Here is a 6844-nt window from a genome sequence, read left to right as displayed (position 1 = left end):
TTAAACAGCAAGAAGAAAGCGCTGACATGATACTAAATAGATTGATATCAGGATCTGGAAGAAGGCGTAGATTTTTTAAATAAATGACATGACAGCAAAATTATATAATACAATAGTATAAATGGCTTTTAGAACAAGTGAATTATTGCAAAGAAATGAGTTAGTGCGATTTCAACTTGATGATGTAATCCGAGCCCCAGGTAACGGTCAACATCAAGAAAAGAATGGTTATAGATTCACCATCAACGACCGAAGTTCTTTCTATGATTGGTACAATGCTTATTTCGAGGTTCAATTCCAGTTACAAAAAACAGCAGATGGAGCCGGTTACGCAGCAGCCGATAGAATAACGGTGATAAACGGATCTCATTCATTGATTGCACATATGATGATTAAAAGTGCTGGGAAAATTGTTTATGATACTGACAATCTACATAAGGTCACTTTTGTGAAGAATCTGTTGGAATATTCTGATGATTACAGCAGATCAGTCGGTAAAAACAGTTTTTGGTATTTAGACACAAATGATACGACAGCCAATACTAATTTAGGATATGAATCTAGAAGAGTGCTTACACAAGCTACCAACAATGATGGAACGGGAGGAGCAAAAGATGTGAATTTGATCATACCTCTCAATCGTTACAGTTTTTTTGAAGAGTTGCAGGATAAAATGTTGGTTCCTATGCAGTTACAATTCAATTTGAATCTCCAGAACGACAATGAACTCATCAATATGGCAGCAGGAACAGATGCCGGCAGAGTAGTGATTAACAGATTTCTTTTATGGGTTCCAAAATTAACACCAAAAGACAGTATGTACGACAAATTTGTAAGCTCTTTCATGAAAGAACACAAATGGACATATCAGCGTGAACTATATGCAGTGTCAGCACCTGCTAGAGTCAGTGGTTTTTTTCAGATTTCTTCCGGTATTGACAATGTCAAAGCAATTTTTGTTTATCTACAACGGGCTAAAACCAGAGTTGCAACTCAAAATCCATATATACTTGATACCTTCAAACTGAATGCAGCAGACACAAACAATTATTTAACAACATGCAGACTCGAATATGGCAATGGTGTTTTCTACCCAGAAACAGAATATGACAGTGAAAGCAAAGTGAGAATATTCAATGATCTGATGTCTTATGCAATGCGAAAAAATGATTACAACACCGGAACCCAGTTGAATCTTGCCAATTATAACAGCCTGTATTCACTGATCTATTTTGATCTGTCATATCAGGCAGAGAAAGTAACAAAAGACCCTAAACAGTTGATTTTCAGGTACAAACTCAATGCCAACAGTACAGCAGATTTCAATGTCCATGCAGTTGCATTGTACGAAGAGTCGGTTGTTATTGACAAGGTGGGTAATGAATTGGTGATAGTTTAAGCCCACAACTGAAATAGTAATATGAAATCAAGTAAATGACACATATTTATTTGTAACTGGAATTATATAACATATATTATATGACTAAACTTCATGAAATCAACGTAAGACTTTCAGATAATCAAAAAAAGAATCTGAGTAATGCTTACCATAAAAGGGAAACAATTGTTCTAAGACTGACAAATGATTCTCTTAATGGAAACGACACTCTTTATGTTCCAGCAATGGTGAAAAAACGATTGCAAAAAAATCGACAATTGAACAAAGGAATGGACATTAAGCTTGCTAAGACCAATATCAGAAAACAAGTAGGCGGAAGTCTTTTGAGCACCGTATTGTCACTTGGTATGAGAGCATTACCAGCAATTGGTAAAACCCTTGGGTTGAGTGCTCTTGGTGGTTTAGCAGAAGCCGGAGCTAAAAAATTGTTAGGATCTGGTCAAAAAGGTGGTGCTATGCCATTACCCATGATGATACCTTTCAATGCAATCAATCAACTGATGCCATATCTGAATATGTTTACAACCAAACAGCAAAGAGACATAATGAATGCGGCTCAAACAGGATCTGGCGTTAAAATAACACCGACTAAAACACAATCAGGTGGATTTCTAGGAACTCTGTTAGCTAGCATTGGAATTCCTTTGGCTTTGAATCTTGTCAAAAAGCTAACGGGAAGAGGAGCACCTAGGGTAGGTAGACCACCTTCGTCGAAAAAGGATGGTACAGGTGCACCTAGAATGGGAATGCCCCCTCCATTTTATAGTTATCCGCCATATGTGACTGGTAATGGTAGAAAAAAAAAAACATCCTCAACCAAAAAAGGAAAAGGGTTACTATTGGGAAAAAACAGTCCATTCAATGGCATACCCATTTTGGGGGCAATATTGTGAAACCAAAATTTCACAAAAACATACCTATGTCCAATCACGATCTGAAAAAATGGTGTAAATATTTAAACATTCCAATCAATGATGTACTGTCAAGAGATGAAAAAGTTCCACATAACCATAAACAGGCGTTATTTATTTACAATCTGGAACCAGCTTATATGTCAGGATCTCACTGGGTAGCCACTTATGTTAAGGATAATGTAATAAATTATTTTGATTCGTTTGGTATGCCACCTTTTCAAGAGATTGTAAATCACGCCAAAAAGAAAAATCTGACTTTGTTACATCAAAACAATCAGATACAAAACATACAAACAACAACTTGTGGGTATTTCTGTTTATACTTTCTGAATGAAATGAATAAGGGTAATTCGTATTATGATTTATTACAAGTATTCGACATAAATGATACAATGAAAAATGAGAGATTTATCGAATATTATTTCAGAAATATCTAACTTATATGTATTATGAAATCATATTGTGTTAAACAAAAGAAAGTGACTGAATGTGTTGAACCTTCAGGTTACAAAACAGCCAAAAATGGTAGACTAATGTTCTTTTGCACTTGTGCTGAATGTGGTATTACAAAGACCAAATTTGTTAAAAAACAGGGAAACTAAACAGCCCGTTGGGAGCGGGCTTACTCAGCGATATTGCTAATACTGGAACAGAATTATTTTTAACTAAAGGAGTACCTTATCTTGGCAAAAAAGCCGTTGAAATGGGTAGATATTATGGTTCTGAATTAATGAGAGATCCAAAGTTGCAGAAAAAAGCAATCGATTATGGTTTGAGAAAAATGAATCCTCTACTTCATAAAGTGGGATCAGAAGCTCTTGATCAATTGTCAACAAAAATAAGACCGAATAAAAAATACACAACAAACAGAAAAGATCTTGATGGCGGTGCTGTTGACATTCACAAAGCTATTGGTAAATTACCGAAACCAAAAGGCGGATGGACATTACCTGGGCATCATTACACCGGACCATATAATGATTTAGAAAATCAACTGAAGTATGACCCAAAAACTGGTCAAATATTGGAAATATATGATATGCCCACTGGAAAAACTGTTGCAATAGCAATGCAACACGATGTTGATTATTCCGTCTGCAAGGATGATAGGAAATGTAAAAACAAAGCAGATAGGAAAATGGTTCAAGCTTTAGACAACGTACCGTATAATGAAAGACAATGGGGGCATTGGTTGGCAAGAAATGTTATCAATACAAAGCAGAAACTAGGTCTTGGAGTTTCAAAAAACGGAAAAAGCCGTCGGGTAACTGCAAGAAAAATTAGCAGATGAATTACATGCATCCATAAGACGCAACTTTACTCGGCGGCGTGTAATCGTAAATCATATTGATGAAATATGGGCAAGTGATCTAGTTGAAATGCAACAGTTTAGCAAATGGAATAAAGGTTATCGGTATCTTCTCATGGTTATTGATGTTTTCAGCAAATACGGTTGGATTGTCCCATTGAAGGATAAGAAAGGTGAATCTGTCACTGAAGCATTTAAAACAATATTCAGGGAAGGCAGAAGACCACAATATTTATGGGTTGATAAGGGAAAGGAGTTCTATAACAAACACTTGAAGGACTTGTTAGACAAAAATGGGATACATATGTACTCCACTGAAAATGAAGAGAAATCCTCAGTGGTTGAAAGATGGAATAGAACAATCAAGTCCAAAATGTGGAAGCAGTTCACAGTTCAAGGTAATACAATGTATCTCGATATGCTGTCCAAACTAGTGAAACAGTACAACAACACAAAACATTCAAGCATAAAAATGACACCTGTTGAAGCATCTAATAAGAGGAATGAAGGTATAGTTTACTTCAATCTATATGGTGATACAGAAACATTAAAACAAAAACCAAAATTCAAGGTTGGTGATAAGGTTCGTATAAACGGAATGTGTTCGACAAGGGTTATACACCAAATTGGACTGAAGAAGTGTTTACAGTTGATAAGATCCAATACACTGATCCAATAACATACAAACTAAAAGATCTCAGAGGCGAAGATATTCAAGGGAGTTTTTATGAACCTGAATTATTAAAAGCAAAGCAGGATATTTTCCGTATTGACAAAGTAATTCGGAGGGACTATAAAAAGAAACAAGCTCTAGTGAAATGGAAGGGATACAGTGATGAATTCAACAGTTGGGTACCATTGAAAGACATTGAAAACATATGAATTGTGGTGAAACAAACGCGCATAAATACTTATAAAAAATAAATATATATACTTATATTATATGGACAAGTTTGAAAATGAAGAAAAGTTTGGTTTCTATTATGAGAGCGATCAAGACTCTGGTTCAGATTCCGATTGGACGCCATCGCAAGAAAGTATATCTGAAGAAAGCTGCTCAAGTTCGCAAGAATCTGAGTCGTCACAAGACAGTGATGAATCTGTATAAAAACAAAATACAAAGATATAGTATATGAAAAAAAATTACAACGATTTCATTCTTCGTTTGTTGCGAGATAAGAAATTACGCTGTTTTGCTTTTCACCTAATCAATTGCAAAGACGTGTTAAAAATGATTGATGGCAAAGAGATAAAAGCCAACTTGGTGTTAGATTCAAAAGGTCGTTACAGACTTCATTTACACAAGGGTGGAAAATTTTTCGATTTTCATCCTGATTGTGGTGATACGTCAAAATGTCTAGAATGGTTGGGTTCATAAGAAATAAAAAAACATACAGTATATGAAAAAATATTCAGACAGACAAAAATACAAGTTGATCATTTGGTATTATTTATTGAATGACATCAAAGAAAATGACATAGAAAACGTGCTAAAAGAAAGATACCCAGAATACAAAATAGATTGGAAGGCGATGAGTGAAAGAATATCTTGGGCAGCAATGCGTAAGTATGCACGAAAAATGTATCCATGGATAATACAAACAAAAAATGAAGACGGAGTGATTTTTCATCTTCCTTTTGAATATTTGTGTGAGTTATAAGTATATGTTCAGAGGAACGGAAGTAGTAAAAACCTTATGTTTGAGAAAGTTAGTTGCAGAAGAAATTTGTGATATTATTGCGAAAAACGCACAGTACATGCATTTTGTGAGAACAAAAGAGATGGTAATTATCCAATCAGCGTTTGATCTTGGGATACCAAAAGAAGAAATTGAAAGAGTGTTCAGAATTGCAGACCGTAAAATGTCTTTTTTATTCAGAGAATTCAAAAGATATCGCAATTTTTTGGCTCCACATAAAATGGTGCAAGAAAATATATAAATAAAAATATATAGTTACATTATATGGAAGAAAAAAGAACAGTTGGCCGCCCAAGATTTTATACTGATGAAGAAAGATGAAAAATAAAAACCGACTACATGTTGCATAAAGAATGGTACTGTCAAATATGCAACAATGGTAGAAACTACACTCTCGCTGGCAAACATTGCCATTTAAAAACAAAGAAACATTTCAAAAATTCATTTACATATAATACGGGTTATATTTATGATAAACATGAAAATAGCAATTAATTGATTCATATCACTTCTCTTTTAAAAAAGTTAAATACATACTTCCCGTATGTGTTGAACTATAAACGCACCATATTTTTATTTAAAGAATTATTATCTATAGTTATATTATGATGAATATTATGCAAAATAATATCTCAACTTATAGTATGAACAAGAGTGATCTTGAGAAACTGAGTAAATCAGAATTAATAAAATTGATTATAAAACAAAATACGAAACCAGTGCCCGCACCAAGGACTAAAACAAGACGATCCCAAAACCAAGAAAGAGTGTGCAGCAAATGGTTCAAAATTATGAAGAAAACATAATTCTTCCTCCATTAGAGTTCCGAGATGGATACAAACCAGTACCAGCACCAAGAACCAAAAAACCAGTGCCAGCGCCTAGAACCAAACAACCAATTCCATTGCCTAGGACCATAATACAAGAAACGAACAAAGCTTTAAAAGGGTTTACAAAGTCTTATGAAATCAACATTAAAAACAGCAAAGACCCACTTATGCAACTGCAAAATACAAGAAAGGCTGTTGCCATCCATATCGAAAAAATATTGAAATCAATGAAAGGTCTGAAATTTATTGAAACACTTAGAGTAACATTTGAAAAGCAAACAGGGCGAGAAGAAAAAATCATCAAAACGGCTTATTTTAACAGTCAACCACAAACAATAACAAATGACACTCAAATCGAACTGGCTTTGTCTTTGTCGAAACAAGTCATACTAAACAAGATTGCAGTTTGGATTTCAGAGGGATCTGGTTGGACTGTTCAATCTGTTGACAATCATTATCTCAATGTAGTGAAATATGAACCAATGAAAGGATCTTCTTATATAAAACTACCAAATAAACTCAAACACAGTGCAAAAGGATTGATTAATATGAAAAATGAGGATAATGAATGCTTCAGGTGGTGCCACATAAGACATCTTAATCCCCAAGACAAAGATCCTCAAAGAATAAAAAAATCAGATAAAGCATTCATTGAAAATTTGAATTATTCAGGAATTGAATTTCCAGTGACT

This window comes from Montipora foliosa, chromosome 3, assembly GCF_036669935.1.
Source record: "Montipora foliosa isolate CH-2021 chromosome 3, ASM3666993v2, whole genome shotgun sequence".
Lineage (NCBI taxonomy): Eukaryota > Metazoa > Cnidaria > Anthozoa > Scleractinia > Acroporidae > Montipora > Montipora foliosa.
The sequence above is the reverse complement of the archived record's forward strand: the minus strand, read 5'-3'. Positions refer to the sequence as shown.